At 45.7% G+C, this 19,430-nt stretch overlaps 1 pseudogene; it reads right to left on the bottom strand.

The window, feature by feature from the left end:
* Nucleotides 1-14,064: 14,064 nt before the first annotated feature.
* On the bottom strand, nt 14,065-16,089 carry LOC100441888 (dual specificity protein phosphatase 5-like; annotated as a pseudogene).
* Nucleotides 16,090-19,430: the final 3,341 nt, after the last annotated feature.

Raw genomic sequence — 19,430 nt, forward strand, 5'->3', positions numbered from 1 at the left:
CAAGCGATTCTCCTGCCTTAGCCTCCTGAGTAGCTGGGATTACAGGCACACGCCACCACACCCAGCTAATTTTTCATAGTTTTAGTAGAGATGTGGTTTCGCTATGTTGGCCAGGCTGGTCTTGAACTCCAGGCTGCTCTCAAGTGATCTGCCTGCCTCAGTCTCCCAAAGTGCTGGGATTGCAGGCATGAGCCACCACGCCCGGCCCAAGCCACAGTTTTATATGACTGAAAGTCAACACAGTCTTAAAGATGACTGAAGTTAATTACTGTGAATTGTCTGTCTCAGGGTTTTGTTCATAGAGTTGTCATTTTCGAAGATTAAAATGATACATAATGTATAAATAATTGAGTGTTTATTCTATTAAATTTATTTTTCTTGCTATCCTGTCAGAAACATTATTATGTTAAGTCAAGTTATTCATCTAATTTGTGTCCTATTGACAGTAATGATCATAGAGTTAAAAATTATATTTAAACTACATAAAATGTGAATCTATTTTCATTAAGTGTAATTAAAGTAAATGTGAAATATTAAAATTTAAAAGTTGTTTATTTGTTTTCCCAAAAGTTATTTCTCTTCTAAAATATGCAAAATTAGCTGGGCTACAAAAACAACTTAAAATATGCAAAATTATTAAAATTAAAAGGCAAATAGAATTATAATAAGTGAATGTTAAATTTCAAAATTAAAGTTTAAAAAACAAATCTGAATTTATTTTCTGAAAGTTTAATTAAATATCATTAGTGCTTTTTCTTTTTTCTTTTGAGACAGGGTCTTGCTCTGTCACCTAGGCTGGAGTGCAGTGGTACAAACACAGTTCACTGCAGCCTCAAACTCCTGGGCTCAAGAGATCCTCCTGCCTCAGCCTCCCAAGTAGCTGAGACCACAGGTGCATGCCACCACATTCAGCTAATTTTTAATTTTTTTGTAGAGATAGGGTCTCTCTGTGTTGCTCAGGCTGGCCTCAAACTCCTGGCCTCAAGCGATCCTCTTGCCTTGGCCTCCCAAAGAGCTGGGATTACAGGCATGAGTTACTGCACCCTGCCTTCCTTTCTCTTTTTTTAGAGAAGGGAATCTCACTATATTGCTCAGGCTGGAGTGCAGTGGCTATTTATAGGCCCAATCATAGCGCACTGCTGCCTCTAATTCCTGGCTTCAGGGGATCCTCTCACCTCAGCCTCCTGTGAGTAGCTGGGACTATGCATGCACCACTGCATCCAGCTAAATATTTTTAGAAACCTAAAACCATTTGCAATTCTACTTGCAATGCCAGTGCCCATCTAGCTGCCAATGTAAATAACCGGTATCACATTTCACTCACATTATATCTAGACAAAGTGGTATGCAAAGTTAAGAGTAATAACATTCTCAATATTGCAAAATATTCCTCAGTTACCATGTGTAACGCTTGTGAGTATAGAACTGATTTGTGAGTACTTCTGGAACCACAAATTGGAAGATAGAGAGCAGTGAGAATTGTACTTCTGACACAACTGGGGAAAATGCTTCATTGTGCAAGAGTTTACTGGAAGAACAGAAAACCAAATACCACATGTCCACACTTACACTGAGCACACATGGTCACAAAGAAGAGAACAATAGGCCAGGTGCGGTAGCTCACACCTGTAATCCCAGCACTTTGGGAGACTGAAGCAGGTGGATCACCTGAGGCCAGGAGTTTGAGACCAGCCTGGCCAACATGGTGAAACCCCCGTCTCTACTAAAAATACAAAAAAATTAGCCAGGCATGGTGGCCTGCACCTGTAGTCTCAGCTACTCAGGAGGCTGAGGCAGGAGAATTGCTGAAACCTGGGATGCGGAGGTTGCACTCCAGCCTGGGTGACAGAGTGAGACTTCGTCTCAAAAAAATAAATAAATAAAATAAAAAGAAAAGAAAAAAAAAAGAGAACAAGAGATATTGGGGCCTATTTGAGGGTGGAGGGTGGGAGGAGGGTGAGGATTGAAAAATTACCAATGGATATTATTATGCTGATTACCTGGGTGACAAAATTACCTGTACACCAAACTGCTGTGACATGCAATTTACTTGTGTAACAAATGTGCACCTGTACCCCTTGAACCTAAAAATAAAAGTTGGAAAGAAAAAAACTTATTGCATTTATTCTTTCTGAAGGGATGGATTTGGCAAATTTTTAATTCATATGTCTTCTCTCTTATCCAAGTGATTCCACCACTCAAATGCTCCCCATACCCTAAAACAGTGTCTGTCTTGAATGTAAGCAATGGCACAACCAACTGAAAGGCATTTGAATGCAGTCATCTTTTCTTTTTCTTTCTTTCTTTCTTTTTTTTTTTTTTTTTGTTGTTTTTTAGAGACAGGGTCTCACTCTGTTCCCCAGTCTGGAGTGCAGTGGCACAATCATGGCTTGCTGGGACATCAACCTCCTGGACTCATGCAAGCTCCACACCTCAGCCCCCCTCGTAGCTGGGACTACATGCATGCACCACCACACCTGGCTAATTTTTGTATTTTCGTAGAGATGGGGTTTCACCATGTTGCCCAGGCTGGTCTCAAACTCCTGGGCTCAAGCCATTTGCCTGCCTCGGCCTCCCAAAGTACCAGGATTACAGGTGTGAGCCACCATGCCCAACCTTGTCTTTAGAGATGTAGATAAGCATTTCCCTGGGGCCTGAATGGGGTTTGTCCTGAGAGTGGATATTTAGGGTTATGGGTTGAATGCTGCCAGTGCTGAGCACCAGATCACAAATGACAGAAGTGGCTTTACATAAATTTCACATATGTGTTTATGAGATATGGAGCCCTCTAGAGCAGGAGCCAAGAGCAAGGGTCCCTCTCTCCTTGTTCTAAGGAGGTACTGCCATGTAGGAGTACCAGGCAAAGGCTGGAAGGAAAGAAGGCAGCCCAGAGTCTAGTGTAAGGAGCAGTGACTAGTCCACAACCTCAGATCTGGGGTACAGGAAGGCCGTATGTAGCAGAAGTCACTGCTCCTGGGAAACCCTCAAAGACCAGCAGGTGTCATTGAGGCATGTTTTCCTCATGAGTTCTAATCCTACCATTGGGAGATTTCAACACACTAAACACACACATTTCAACATAATTTGGGAGCAACTGAATGCTGGCATTGTCAATGGTTTTTAATCAATTGACTAATTAAGCAAGCACGTATGCAGTGCCACTACGCACACCATGTGCACTATGCAGGGCCTGGAAGGGAGCATTGTATAAGGTTAGGGAGTTCCTTGTTCACAGTCCTGCAGGCAAGGCACACAGCAAATCCAGTGGGTAGACTTCCCAGGAAGAGCAGTTTGAGTCACATAGGAATGGATGGTTCTTCTGAAATCTCATTCACAGCAAATGTGGAATAGGAGGCTGAGTTCCCCAGTGGATATCTCTCTCAGGACAGCTTCCTGAATCAGGGAGGGAATTAGCTCTCCAGCCAGACTGATTTATGTTCTCAAGTTAATATTGCTAAATGGCATCCCCAGAGACAGTCTGCTGGAATTTCATTTGTATTGCTAATCAAGGGACTGTCTGGTGTACTACTTAATAACAAGCTGCACTCTGATAATTTCTGACCTCAAGATGGATGTTTTAGGCCCAGTTGATGCCCAGAAAATTACTTTCCTGATCCTCAAGTCCAATCCTTACAAATAACTGGGATAAGGAGAATGGAGGCAGAATGGCTCAAAGAAAAGAGCAGGGACTTTAGAGTCAGGCAGACCTGGAAGTGCTGGGCTTCTAGGCTGTGTGACCTTGAGCAAGACACTTCTATTCTCTGAGCTGCAGTTTCCTCACCTGTAAAATGGGGACATTGGCATCTGTATCAGGCCATTCTTGCATTGCTATAAATACCTGAGACTGGGTAATCTATAAAGAAAAGAGGTTTACTTGGCTCACGGTTCTGCAGGCTTTATAGGAAGCAGGTGCTGGTACCTGCTTAGCTTCTAGGGAAGCCTCAGGAAGCTTACAATCATGGAGAAGGCAAAGGGGGAGCAGGCACATCACACAATAAAAGCAGGAGAGAAAGAGAGAGAGAGAGTGTTGGGGGCGTGGGTGGGGTGCCACCCACTTTTAAATGACCAGATCTTTATCTGGTCACTATTATGAAAACAGCACCAACCCATGATGCATGTGCCTCCATGGTCCAAACACCTCCCACCAGGCCCCACCTCCAGGATTGAGGATTACAATTCACCACGAGATTTGGGTAGTGACAAATATACAAACTAAATCAGCATCTATTTCACTGGGTCAGTGAAAGGACTAAAGGCAACAATGCATTGTAAAGACCCAACATGAGGCAGGCAAAAACAAATGTTTCAGCCTGGCGTGCTGGCTCACGCTTGTAATCCCAGCACTTCGAGAGGCCAAGGCAGGCGGATCATCTGAGGTCAGGAGTTTGAGACCAGCCTGGCCATTATAGTGAAACCTTGTCTCTACTAAAAATACAAAAATTAGCCAGGCGTAGTGGCAGGTGCCTGTAATTCCAGCGAGTCGGGAGGCTGAGGCAGGAGAATTGCTTGAACCCGGGAGGCGGAGGTTGCAGTGAGCTGAGAGCACGCCACTGCACTCCATCCTGGGCGACAGAGTAAGACTCTGTCTCAAAAAAAAACACCCCCCAACCCCCCACACGCAAATGTTTATTTTGTTCTTTCCTTCTGGCACAAAATGACAAAAAATGTTAGGTTTTCTAAATAGGTTGGGTTTCTTGCTAGAGGTGATGCCTGGAACGTTAGTTAGAAAGGCAGGGATTCTTGAGACAGATTTGTTAAAAATAAATGAGGCTGGGCGTGGTGGCTCACGCCTGTAATCCCAGCACTTTGGGAGGCTGAGGTGGGAGGATCACGAGGTCAGGAGATCGAGGCCATCCTGGTTAACACGGTGAAACCCTGTCTCTACTAAAAATACAAAAAAAAAAATTAGCTGGGTGTGGTGGCAGGCACCTGTAGTCCCAGCTACTCGGGAATCTGAGGCAGGAGAATTGCTTGAACCCGGGAGACAGAGCTTGCAGTGAGCCGAGATTGCACCACTGCACTCCAGCCTGGGCGACAGAGCGAGACTCCGTCTCAAAAAAAAAAAAAAAAGAGTCCTGTTTTATTTTAATTACAAAGGTAATACTGGGTGGGCACAGTGGCTCACTCCTGCAATACCAGTGCTTTGAAAGGTTGAGGTGGGAGGATCGCTTGAGGCCAGAAGTTACAGACCAGCCTGGGCAACATAGCAAGACCTTGTCTCTACAAAATAAATAAATAAAATTAGCAGGGTGTGGTGGTGTGTGCCTGCAGTCCCAGCTACTAAGGAGGCTGAGGTAGGAGGATCACTTGAGCCCAAGAGTCGAAGGCTGCAGTGAGCTATAATGGCTCACTGTACTTCAGTGTGAGTGAGACCCTGTCTCTAAGAAAAGAAAAAAAAATCTAATACTGAATTTCAGTCAGTATGGTGGACTGAATTGGTGACAAAATATCTTTTCTCTAGGTTTACACTCACAAAAATGTTTGGAAATATTACAAATGTTACTTACATAGTCATTTCCAACTCCTACCTGTCCTTTCTTTATACTGGGAGGGCTCACCCCCTCTATAGAGATGGGAAAATGCCAGGACTCACTTTCCCAGCACCTCTTGGGATCCCATCTGGATGGGATGTAGGTAGGTTCCCCCATTCTGGCCATTGAGACCTCAGGGAAAGTTTGCAAAGGGACTTCTGGGAAAAGTTTCCCTCCGTAATAAAAGAGATACGTGGGAAGAAATGTCCCCCTCCTTTTCCCTCATCTTGGCCATATCTGCCACAGCCATCTTGTGACCACAATGAAGAATATTGCAGTAGACTGCAGAGTGAAAGATGGAAAGTTCTTGGGTCCTTGATGTCATGATTGAGTCACAAAGTTAACCTGAGAATCCTAAATCTTTGCTACACATACAGATACAAGGAGAGTCAGAATCCATTACCCCACATTAGGACAAGCATCCCAAGTGAAGAAATAATCTTAAAAGATGTTCTAGAATTGGTGATACTCATCAGGTCCTGATAGATACATTGTGAAATATCTCTGCAGAATATATCTATAATCCAGGGCACATAGATTCCTATGGGAAGGAGGCTTTGCTGAAGATAATCTTATGGTCAAAATTATTAAGCACACAAGGAAAGGAATCATTACTGGGGACATTCTACAAATGTCACAGATGAGCACATTTTTATCCCAACAACTAGAAATTTAAAATCTGAAAGAGGCTTTATAAATATGTTTAGAATGTTCAAAGAGCTAAAGGAGGTCAGGTGTGGTGGCTCACACCTATAATCCCAGCACTTTGGGAGGCTGAGGCAGGTGGATCACATAAGGTCAGGAGTTCGAGACCAGCCTAGCCAATATGGTGAAATCCTGTCTCTACTAAAAATACAAAGAATTAGCCAGGCGTGTTGGCTGGCGCCTGTAGTCCCAGGAGGGACTGGGGAGGGACTGTCCCAGGGAGGCTGGGGCAGGAGGGTCTCTTGAGCTCAGGAGTTCGAGGCTGCAGAGAACTATGATGATGTCACTACACTCCAGCCTGGGTGACAGAGTGAGACCCTGTCTCTTAAAAAAAAAAAAACAGTTATAGGCAGATTTTCAACTGTGTTGCTAGGTCAATGCCCCAACCCCTGCACTGTTCGTGGGTTAACTGTATTTGGTTGTCTCTCCCACCTGTTTTCCTTTCATGTCGTTCTGTTTTGGCCTATGGTTTCTATTTCTTCTTTAGCTCTTTATTTAATTTATTTTTTTTTTTTTGAGATGGAGTCTTGCTCTTGTCACCCGGGTTGGAGTGCAGTGGCACGATCTTGGCTCACTGCAACCTCCGCCTCCTGGGTACAAGCAATTCTCCTGCCTCAACGTTCCGAGTAGCTAGGACTACAGGTGCACACCACCATGCCCAGCGAATTATTTTTAAAAGTCTTTTGTAGAGATGGGGGTCTCAGTATGTTGCCCAGGCTGGTCTTAAACTCCTGGCCTCAAGCGAATCTCCCGTCTCAGCTTTCCGAAGCACTGGGATTACAGGCATAAGCCACTGTGCCCGGGCTGTTATGCTTAGTATGTACTGTATTCTTACAATAAAGTAAGCTAGAGAAGAGAAAATGTTATTAAGAAAATCATAAGGAAGAGAAAATATATTTACTATTCATTAAGTGGAAGTGGATCATTGATATGGTTTGGCTGTGTCCCCACCCAAATCTCATCTTGAATTGTAGCTCCCATAATTCCCACGTGTTGTGGGAGGGACCCGGTGGGAGATAACTGAATCATGGGGTCGGTTGCCCCATACTGATCTCATGGTAGTGAATAAGTCTCACAGGATCTGATGGTTTTGTAAGGGGAAACCCCTTTAGCTTGGCTCTCATTCTCTCTTGTCTGCTGCCATGTTAAACATGCCTTTCGCCTTCTGCCATGATTGTGAGACCTCGCCAGCCACGTGGAACTGTGAGTCTATTAAACCTGTTTTTCTTTTCTTTTCTTTTCTTTTTTTGAGACGGAGTCTAGCTCTGTCGCCCAGGCTGGAGTGCAGTGGCACAATCTCGGCTCACTGCAACCTCCACCTCCTGGCTTCAAGCGATTCCTGGCTTAGCCTCCCTAGTAGCTGGGATTACAGGTGCCCACCACCATGCCCAGCTTTTTTTTTTTTTTTTTTTTTTGTATTTTTAGTAGAGACAGGGTTTCACTGTGTTGGCCAGGCTGGTCTTGAATTCCTGACCTCATGATCCGCCCACCTCGGCCTCCCAAAGTGCTGTGATTACAAGCGTGAGCCACCACGCCCGGGCTTTTTTTTTTTTTTTTTTTTGAGACAGAGTCTCACTCTGTCACCCAGGCTGGAGTGCAATGGCGTGGTCTCGGCTCACTGCAACCTCCTGGGTTCAAGCGATTCTCCCACCTCAGCCTCCTAAGTAGCTGGGACTACAGGTGCATGCCACCACACCCTGCTAATTTTTGTATTTTTGGTAGAGATAGGGTTTCACTATGTTGGCCAGGCTGGTCGTGAACTCCTGACCTCATGATCTACCTGCCTTGGCCTCCCAAAGTGCTGGGATTACAGGCGTGAGCCACTGTGCCTGGCCTAAACCTCTTTTTCTTTATAAATTACCTCAGTCCTGGCTGGGCGCGGTGGCTCACACCCGTAATCCCAGCACTTTGGGAGGCTGAGGCGGGTGGATCACGAGGTCAGGAGTTCAAGACCAGCCTGGCCAAAATGGTGAAACCTCGTCTCTACTAAAAATACAAAAATTAGCCGAGCATGGAGGCAGGCGCCTGTAATCCCAGCTACTCAGGAGGCTGAGGCAGAGAATTGCTTGAACCCCAGAGGCAGAGGTTGCAGTAAGCTGAGATCGTGCCACTGCACTCCAGCTTGGGCAACAGAATGATACCCCATCTCTAAATAAATAAATAACTCAGTCCTGGCTATGCCTTTATCAGCAGTGTGAAAACGGACTAATACAATCATCATAAAGATCTTCATCCTTGTTTTTTTTTTTTTGAGACAGAACTTCGCCTCACTCTGTCCCCCAGGCTGGAGTGCGGTGGCGCCATCTCGGCTCACTGCAAGCTCCACCTCCCAGGTTAAAGCCATTCTCCTGCCTCAGCCTCCCGAGTAGCTGGGATTACAGGCAGCTGCCAACACGCCCGGCTAATTCTTTGTATTTTTAGTAGAGACGGGGTTTCACTGTGTTAGCCAGGATGGTCTCAATCTCCTGACCTCGTGATCTGCCCACCTCGCCCTCCCAAAGTGCTGAGATTACAGGCGTGAGCCACCATGCCCAGCCTCATCCTTGTTGTTTTTTATTGAGAGGGCTAAGGAGGAGGAGGAAGAAGAAGGATTGGTCTTGATGGCTCAGAAGTGGCAGGGGCAGAAGAAAATCCACATATAAGTGGACTCACACATTTCAAATTTGTCTTGTTCAAAGGTCAACTGTAGAAATTCTACAAGTGAAAAAATGTAATCACTGAAGTAAAAGTTCATTGACCTAGGCATGATGTTGTACACTTGTAGTCCCAGCCACTCGGGAGGCTGAGGGAGGAGGATCACTGGAGCCCAGGAGTTTGAGGCAACAGTGTGTTATGACTGTGTCTGTGAATAGCCACTGCACTCCAGACTGGGCAACATAGTGAGACCCCGTCTTTATAATAAAATAAATAAATAAAATAATTAACATGCCCAGACGTGGTGGTGCATGCCTGTAATTCCAGCACTTTGGGAGGCTGAGGCGGGTGGGTCACCTGAGGTCAGAAGTTTGAGACGAGCCTTGCTGACATGTTGAAACCCTGTTTCTACTAAAAATACAAAAATTAATCGGGCATGGTAGCACATGCCTGTAATTCCAGCTATTCGGGAGGCTGAGGCAGGAGAATGGCTTGAATCCGGGAGGGGGAGGTTGTAGTGAGCTGAGATTGCACCATTGTACTGCAGCCTGGGTGACAGAGGTGACAGAGCAAAACTCTTGTCTCAAAAAAAAAAAGTCAATAGAACAACGAAAACAAAAGTTCACTGGATGAGTTATACAGACTAAATGTAGCTGAAGAAGGCCAAGCATGGTGGCTCACGCCTGTAATCCCAGCACTTTGGGAGGCTGAGGTGGGAGGATCACTTGCGCCCATGATTTTGAGACTAGCCTGGGCCACAGAGTGAGATCTCATCTCTATTTTTATTTTATTTATGTATTTATTTATTTATTTATTTATTTTTGAGATGGAGTCTCACTCTGTTGCCCAGGTTGGAGTGCAGTGGCAAGATCTTGGCTCACTGCAATCTCTGCCTCTTGGGTTCAAGTGATTCTCCTGCCTTAGTCTCCCGAGTAGCTGGGATTACAGGCATATACCACCACATTTGGCGAATTGTTTTTTCTTTTCTTTTTTTTTTAAAGATGGAGTTTCGCTCTTGTTGCCCAGGCTGGAGTGCAATGGCGTGATCTCGGCTCACTGTGACCTCCGCCTCCTGGGTTCAAGCGATTCTCCTGTCTCAGGCTCCCGAGTAGTTAGGATTACAGGCATGTGCCACCACACACAGCTAATTTTGCATTTTTAGTAGAGATGGGGTTTCTCCATGTTGGTCAGGCTGGTCTCAAACTCCCGACCTCAGGTGATCCACCTGCCTCAGCCTCCCAAAGTACTGGGATTACAGGCGTGAGCCACTGCGCCCAGCACTTTTTTTGTATTTTTAGTAGAGACAGCGTCTCACCATGTTGGCCAGCCTGGTCTCTAACTCCTGACCTCAGGTGATCTGCCTGTCTCGGCCTTCCAAAATGTGGGGATTACTGGCATGAGCCACCATTCCCGGCCCCATCTCTACGTTTAAAAATAAATTTTAAGAACTGTAGGTAAAGAAAACAATAATCAATTTGAAGATGGGTCTGAATGAATTATCTAGAATGTAGCCTAGAGAGATATAGAACAGAGTTAGCAGTTAGGAGATGCAGAGAACTGAATAAGAAGGTCCATTATGCATATAATAGGAGTTCTAGAAGGAAAGAATAAAAAGAATGAGGGAGGAGAAGAAGCCAAGAGGGTTAACTATTTAAAGGTCCTTGCTGAAAGACATACTTCAAAATTAAGAAAGAAGAAAATTTAAACCCAGGTGATAAGAGTAGAATATAAGAATAAAAAAATTAATAAATATTTTGGAAATCTAGCCAGTGGTGGCTCATGTCTGTAATACCAGCACTTTGGGAGGCCATGGCAGGAGGATCGCTTGAGCCCAGGAGTTTGAGACCAGCCTGGCCAACATAGCAAGACTCCATCCCTGAAAAAAATACATTTTAACTTATAGAATTCAGCCCTGGCAACATAGTGAGACCCTGTCACTACTAAAAATTAAAAAAATTAGCCAGGCAGGCATGGTGGTACACGCCTGTAGTCTAAGCTACTCAGGAGGCTGAAGTGGGAGGATTGCTTGGCCCTGGGAGGTTTAGGCTTCAGTGAGCAGATACAAATGCCACATGTTGTGTGACATAATTTGTAAGAAATATCTAGAATAGGTAAATCCATAGAAACAGAAAGAAAATTTTTAAGTTGCTAATCCCGGTGGGAGAAAGAAATGAGGATTGACTGTTTAATAGGTATGGGTTTTTGGGAGGGTGGTGATGAAGATACTTTGGAACTAGATTAAGGTGGTGGTTGCACATTTTGTATGTGATTGAAATTGCATGTGCAAAGATTATGACAGTGAGAGAAGCCTAGCATGGCTAACTCCATCTCATGTCTAGCCTCACAGGATTTGTGACTTCCCCAGTTGCTCCTATAGATAACATCACTATTACAGAACCTAAGATTGGTCTTTTGAGATGTTTTTCAGATTTTTGTATTCTGGCAACTGACCCCATCTAGACCTGTGACTCATGACTCAGTTGGTCCTATGGACCCACCCAGAGGCAGACTCAGTACATGAGGACCGTTTTCCACATCCCTATGATTTTATCCCCAACCAGTCACTAGCACCCATTCCCTGGCCCCCTGCCTGCCAAATTATCCATAAAAATCCTAGCTTCTGAGTTCTCTGGAAGACTGATTTGAGTGATAACGTTAGTCCTTTTGCTCTGCTGTCTTGCATTAATTAATCTCTTTCTTTACTGCAATACCAGGGTCTCAGTGAATTGGTTTTGTCTGTGCAGCAGGCAGGAAGAAATCATTGGGCGATTACATGCTGAATACCACTGAATTGTACACTTTAAATTGTTGATTTTGCTATGTGATATCATCTAAATTTTTTTAAAAGATAACCAAAAAGGGGACACCCCTACACATCCTAAAAACATTAAAAGGAAAATAAGGGACTATTACCAAGAAACATATGGCTGTAAATTTGACAACTTAGATAAAGCAGACGAATTCCTTAAAAGACACAAACTGCCAAGCTCATTTAAGAAGAGATAACCTGAATTGTCCAATATCTGTAAAAGAAATTGGATTTTTTGTTTTTGAGACGGAGGTCTCACTCTGTCTCCCAGACTGGAGTGCGGAGGCTTACTGCAGTCTCAACCTCCCTGGGCTGAGATGATCCTCCCACCTCAGCCTGCTGAGTAGCTGGGATTACAGGCATGTGCCATCATACCTGACTAATTTTTGTATTTTTTGTAGAGATGGGCTTTCCCTATGTTGCCCAGGCTGATCTTGAATTACTGGGCTCAAGTGATCCAACTGCCTCAGCCTCCCAAAGTGCTTGTATTATAGTCATAAGTTACTGTGCACAGCCAGAAATTGGATTTTTAGTTTTAAAAATTCTAACAAAATAGGGCTGGGCACGGTGGCTCACGCCTGTAATCCCAGCACTTTGAGAGGTCGAGGTGGGCGGATCACAGGGTCAGGAGATCGAGACCATCCTGGTTAACACGGTGAAACTCCATTTCTACTAAAAATAGAAAAAATTAGCCGGGCGTGGTGGCAGGCGCCTGTAGTCCCAGCTACCGGGGATGCTGAGGCAGGAGAATGGCATGAACCCAGGAGGCAGAGCTTGCAGTGAGCAGAGATTGCTCCACTGTGCTCCAGCCTGGGGGACAGAGCGAGAATCCATCTCAAAAAAAAAAAAAAAAAAAAAAAAAAATTCTAACAAAATAAACTGCAGGGCTAGATAGCTTCACTGCTAAATTGGTTCAGATATTTATTTATTTCCTTTAACTATTTTTTTTGCACCACAAAAAAAAAAAAAACCAGTCACATACTTCTTTTCTTCACATTCATATGCGTTTTAGAAAATTATTGCCTTTTCCCCTGCAGAAATAACCCACAGACCAAAAAAAAAGTAGTACCACATTGCTAAATCTACAAATCCCAGAAATGAGTAGCTTGAAGACAACCCTCAGGGCCAGGCAGGAAAACAACTGTAGTAAGAGACCAAGCATATAGGACAGTAAGCTGAGAAAACCATTGTGTTCAACACTACTGACCCAGAATACACAGCAGGTACCCCCTCCCTCCTGGCACCCACTGCAGCCACCTGAAAAGTATAATTTTTTTGTTTATGATCTGATAAAACACTTTTCTCAAAGAGTTGCTTCATTTGAGAAAAGGTGTAAAGAGAAGAGAAGAGGTGTAATGAGACGTGTTCTAAAGTATGAATAAGAATCATGCCAGGCCAGGCGCGGTGGCTCACGCCTGTAATCCCAGCACTTTGGGAGGCAGAGGCAGGCGGATCACCTGAGGTTGGGAGTTAGAAACCAGCCTGACCAACATGGAGAATTCCCGTCTCTACTAAAAATACAAAATTAGTGGGCTTGGTGGTGCATGTCTGTAGTCCCAGCTACTCAGGAGGCTGAGGCAGGAGAATCTCTTGAACCTGGGAGGCGGAGGTTGTGGTGAGCCGAGATCACACCATTGCACTCCAGCCTGGGCAACAAGAGTGAAACTCCATCTCAAAAAAAAAATAAATAAATAAATAAATAAAAGAGAAGAAAAAAGAATCATGCCAAACTCCAAGGTCAGTGAATAACCCACGATGAAAAAGAAAACCAGGAAAGCCAATGCCTTGCTACTTTAACCAACTGCCTTCATTGGACCCAAGAAAGAATCTTAAAAACATGTCAGGGTTTAAATCAGTGCATATATTGTGCCCCTACAAACCCTGCAGGGTTACCTTCCTGGCTACATGGTGATCAGCTTATGCCCTGAAGCAACAGAGACAGACAGTGAGACTGCCAAAGTTCAGAAAAGAAGGTGGAAATTGTGCTTCCTTCCAAATGAATTGGCTTCCTAACTGCCTTTTCTCCTTGTCCAGCCACTTCTTTCTCCTATGCTGCTACAGGGTATTTATTGCCTTACACTTGAAATGAAAAGGCGAACTTTGAGGTGCAAGGACTGGGCAGTCCTGAGAGGGCAGGGGGTCTGTATGCACAGTAGTCAGCACATGCTGTGCTCCCATAATGGCTTGGCCTTCCTTTGGTGTTTTGAGAACCTACCCCAAAGTCAGCCTAAAGTTCATTTGCAAGCCTGGTGAGCACTCACTATCTCACTGGGGCAGTGTGACAGAGTGAGGTCCTCAGTATTGCACTGGGATGAAATGTCCATGAGTCTTAGAAACAAAAGTCACAATTGCTCTTGGGGCCGGGCTGTTTCCTCCATCCCAGTTTTAGCAGGATGTGGCTGTGGCCACAGGGATCCTGCTGAACTCATAAGACTGTCCAGTGGGTGGGCACCAGTGCAAGCACCAGGGAAGGGAATGTGCAGTAGGCATCCCACAGGCCTGGGCTCAGTATCTGCAAGTGACCTTCAATGAAGAGCCTGCTGCCTCACTTGGCAAGAGGGAGGCTGGGGGTGGGCGTGGAGGGTGGGATCTCAGATTCCTTCTGTAGGAGCTGGTCCATGAAGCCAAAATTGGACCAGATCATGCTCCTCCTCTGCTTGATGTAATTGAAGGTCTCCTTCAGGCAGAGCTGTCTGGTCTTCATGGGGTAAGACTTGCAGCTGGTGGGTAAACGGGAGATTCCAGCCTCACAGTGGACCAGGACCTTGCCTCCTTTTCCCCTGACACAGTCAATGAAGTCTATTGCATGTATATATACATATATATAATACACATATATATGTATATATATGTATATATATATGTGTATATATATATTTTTTGAGACGGAGTTTTACTCTTGTTCCCCAGGCTGGAGTGCAGTGCCACGGCTGGGGCTCACTGCAATCTCTGCCTCCCGGGTTCAAGTGATTCCCGTGCCTCAGCCTCCCCAGTAGCTGGGATTACAGGCACTCACCACAACAGCTGGCTAATTTTTGTGTTTTTGTAGAGATGAGGTTTCACTACGTGGCCAGGCTGGTCTCGAACTCTTGACCTCAAGTGATCAGCCCGGCTTGGACTCCCAAAGTGCTGGGATTATAGGCGTGAGCCACTGAACCCGGCCTGTCTATTCTTGAAAGTGGGAGTTAGTGTCAGCCATATGGATGTCTTCCACAGGGATCCATTTGTAGTGAAGATGCGTCCTTCGGGCCTTGGAGGTTGGCCTGGAGACCTGTGATGTGCAGGTTGGGGAGGAACTCTCCCTTGGATGCATGGTTGACTCTGCCAAAGTAGAGGGAGGGAAAATTTCAACTGGGCCACCCTGGTCATAAGCTGGCCCGTAGCTGATGTGCAGCACTGGTTTTCCAGACTGGCTGATTAGGGTCACTTCTTTCCTTTTTTTTTGAGACAGTGTCTCACTCTGTTGCCCAGGCTGGAGTGCAGTGGCCCGATCATGGCTTCCTGCAGCCTTGAACCCCTGGGCTCAAGTGATGTCCCCATTTCAACCTCCCCAGTAGCTGGGCCCACCGGCGCACTCTATCACACCTGGCTAAATTTTCTATTTTTTGTAGAGACAGGATCTCTCTATGTTGCCCGGGTTGGTTTCAAACTCCTGGGCTCAAGCTATCCTCCCTCCTCAGCCTGCCAAAGTGCTGGGATCACAGGTGTGAGCCAACGCGCTGGGCCGGCTCTCCTACTTCCTTTTTTTTTGAGACTGAGTCTGGCTCCCTCGCCCAGGCTGGAGTGCAATGGTGCAATCTCCAACCCTCACCTCCAGGTTGCGTCTCACTCCAACCCGCACCTCCAGGGTTCAAGCGATTCTTCTGCCTCAGCCTCCTGAGTAGCTGGGATTACAGGCACCCTCCACCACACCCAGCTAATTTTTGTAATTTTAGTAGAGACGGGGTTTCACCATGTTGGCCAGGCCGGTCTCGACTTCTTGACCTCAGGTGATCCGCCCGCCTCTGCTTCTCAAAGTGCTGAGATTACAGGTGTGAGCCAATGTGCCAGGCCGGCTCTCCCACTGTCGATCTTGTGGAATAGTTTTACTTCCACGCAGCACTGGGGATATTCGGAGTAGAAGGTCTCCCTTTGAGGAAGGAGACCCGCGAGCCACCGGCAGGCTGGCAGGCAGGCGAGCAGGAGTTGAGTATGGGGCTCGCAGCTTGGGCGGGTGGCGACTGCCCTAGCATAGATCCATCGCGGCCGCCGCCGCCGCCGCCCTCCTGCCGCAGCCCGGCGCTTTGCCCCGGGCCCGCCGTGGCGCCACCGAGTCGAAGGTGACGTTGAGCGAGCCGCGCACTCTAGGGCGGCGAAGGGCAGGCAGGTCGGGCAGGCCTTGGAGCACGCCGCCGCCTCCTTGCCAGGCATGTAGCCAGCTGGCGCCCGTCAGGCACCTGACCTTCATTCTACCGCCCAGCGCCCCAGCGCCCCCGCCCCGACAGAAGCCCTGATTCACATATTTAGAGAAGAAATAATCTCAATCCTACACCAACTCTCCCAGAACATGAAAGAGGAGGGATACTTCCCAACTCATTTTAATTTATATTTGAATTACCCTGATACTAAAGCCAGTCTTAAGACATTACAAGGTGGGTGAAGAGAGAACCTATAGAGCAATATATCCTTTATTAACCAATATCCTTCATATCACAAAGTGAATTTGGCAATTTATAAGAACCATAGGCCCTGCAGTGGCTCACGCCTGTAGTCCCAACAATTTGGGAGGCCCAGGTGGGAGGATTGCTTGAGCCTGGGATTTTGAGACCAATAATAAAGAGGATAATAATTCTTAATTTGCTCCTGCTGCTACAACAAAATACCATTGAAACTGAAACCGCCTTTGCAAAATTATGACTGAGACAGTGAAAGAGATCTAACTTAACTGACTCCATCTTGCTGCTAACCTCCAAGCTGTCCGTGTTCATTCCTGGACGTAGGCTGAACTAACTTTGGGAGAAACTTTTTTTTTTTTTTTTTGAGACGGAGTGTCGCTCGCTCTGTCGCCCAGGCTGGAGTGCAGTGGCGCGATCTCGGCTCACTGCAAGCTCCGCCTCCCGAGTTCACGCCATTCTCCTGCCTCAGCCTCCCGAGGCAGGAGACTAGAGTAGCTGGGACTACAGGCGCCCGCCACCAGGTCCGGCTAATTTTTTGTATTTATAGTAGAGACGGGGTTTCACCATGGTCTGGATCTCCTGAGCTCGTGATCCGCCCGTCTCGGCCTCCCAAAGTGCTGGGATTACAGGCGTGAGCCACCGCGCCTGGCCGGGAGAAACTTAGTTTGTAGTTTGTAGTTTAAACAAAGATGGTAACAGCCTTTCCCCAAGGCAGACCTCCTTCTTGCCTGGGGACTATATTGCCTTTGTAGGACTAACATTAGCCATAAGATTGGAAATTATGGTTTAAGGGTCATGCAGTTGGAGGTTATAAGATTCTGACCCTCCCTGAACTGCTTCTAAGATCAGTGCTTGATTTTGCAGACCCTGCACTTGATGGATCAGCTGGCCCCACCCAGATCAATGAACTGGCTCATCTGATCTTGTGCCCCCTCTTCCTCACCCAGTAACTGACTCTGCCTAAGAAGACAGCTCCTACTCCCTATGATTTCATCTCTGACCAATCAGCACTCCTGATTGGCTTCCCCTCTTCCACCAAGTTATCCTTAAAAATTCTGCTCCCTGAATGCTCAAATGCTCGGAGAGACTGATTTGAGTAATAATAAAACGCCGATCTCCCACACAGCCGGCTCTGAGTGAATTAGTCTGTCTCTATTGCAATTGCCCTGTCTTGACGAATCTGCTCTGTCTAGGCGGCGGGCAAGGTCAGGTCAACCCCTTGGGCGGTTACAAAACCGCCTTTGCAAAAATTATAACTGAGGAAATTATGGCAGTGAAAGAGATCAGACCCAACTGACTCCATCTTGCTTCTGACCTTCAAGCTGTCCTTGTTCATTCTTGGGTGGTTGCCAAACTAACTTTGGGAAGGAATTCAGTTCATGATTTGACTCTGAAACAAAATTGGTAATAGCCCTTTCCCAAAAAGACACAGAGAAATTTAATATAGCAGGCTCCAACTTGCTTGTAAACTCACAAGCTAACTGCCCTTGCCAATTCCTGGGCAGGAATTCCTGGGAGGAATTTAGTTAATAATTTAAAGCAAGGATGATAGCAGCCCCTTCCCAAATTACCCTCTCCTTGTTTGGGGACTGACATTGCCTTTGTAAAACTTAAGAAAGGCCATAAGATTAGAATTATAGGTGGGTCCTGAATTCTGCGACGACCTGTGCAGAGTTTAATAATAACTAGCCATTGTTTTCTAACTTGCTTACTGCTCAGAATTCATATAGCTAGTGGTCACAAGATTTATAATTTCTCTAGTTGCCCCTATAGGTAACATCACTATTGTAAAACCTAACATTGGTATTTGTGATATTTTTCAGGCATTGCATTCTGGTGGAACAACTGACGCCACCCAGACCTGTGACCCCCACCCAGGAACTGACAGAGGCACAGAGACAGTTTTGATACCCCTGTGGTTTCATCCCTGACTAAACCAATCAGTATTTCCCATTCCCTAGCTCCCTGCCTGCCAAACTATCCTTAAAACTCTAGCCTCTACATTCTCTGAGAGGCAGATTTGAGAATTGTCTCATCTTCTCGCTTGGCTGGCCTTGCAATTAAACATGTTCTTTGCTGCAAAACCTGCTGTTCTCAGTGCATTGGCTTTTCTGGGCAGTGGGCAAGAAGAACCTCTTGGGCTGTTACAAAACCATATGATGATCTCAAAAAATGCACCCACAAGAAAGGCATTTGAAAAGAAAGTCTAGGCCAGGCGCGGTGGCTCACACCTGTAATCTCAGCACTTCGGGAGGCTGAGGTGGGTGGATCACGAGGTCAAGAGATCGAGACCATACTGGCCAACTTGGTGAAACCCCGTCTCTACTAAAAATACAAAAAAAAATTAGCCGGATATGGTGGCGGGCACCTGTAATCCCAGCTACTCAGGAGGCTGAGGCGGGAGAATCACTTGAACCCAGGAGGTGGAGATTGCAGTGAGCTGAGATTGCGCCACTGCACTCCAGCCTGGTGACGGAGTGACACTCCGTCTAAAAAAAAAAGGAAAAGAAAAGAAAGTCTAACATCATTCATGATAAAAACTGTCAGTATACTAGTAACAGAAGGGAATATCCTCAACCTGATAATTGACATCAGTAAAATACCTACATCTAACATCATATTTAATGGTAAGAGACTGAGAGCTTTTCCACTGAGAAAGAGAACAAGGTAAGGATATCTGTTGTTGTCGCTCCTATTCAACATTGTAATGGAACATTATAATAAGATTATAAAAAAGCATATAGATTGAAATGGAAGAAATAAAACTGTACTAACAGATTACATAATCATCTATATAGAAAATCTCAAAGAATCTACAAAAATGTCCTACTATAAGTAATAAGCAACTTAGCAAGGTCATAGGATATGTGGTCAATATAAAAATCAATTTTAATTCTGTACACTAACAGTGAAAATTGGGGCAGGGAGTTGTGGCTCACGCCTGCAATCCCAGCACTTTGGGAGGCCAAGACAGGCGGATCATGAGGTCAGGAGATGGAGACCATCTTGGCTAACATGGTGAAACCCCGTCTCTACTAAAAATATAAAAAAATTAGCTGGGTGTGGTGGTGGGCGCCTGTAGTCCCAGTTACTAGG

The sequence above is a fragment of the Pongo abelii genome, chromosome 2 (assembly GCF_028885655.2).
Source record: "Pongo abelii isolate AG06213 chromosome 2, NHGRI_mPonAbe1-v2.0_pri, whole genome shotgun sequence".
NCBI classification, from domain to species: domain Eukaryota; kingdom Metazoa; phylum Chordata; class Mammalia; order Primates; family Hominidae; genus Pongo; species Pongo abelii.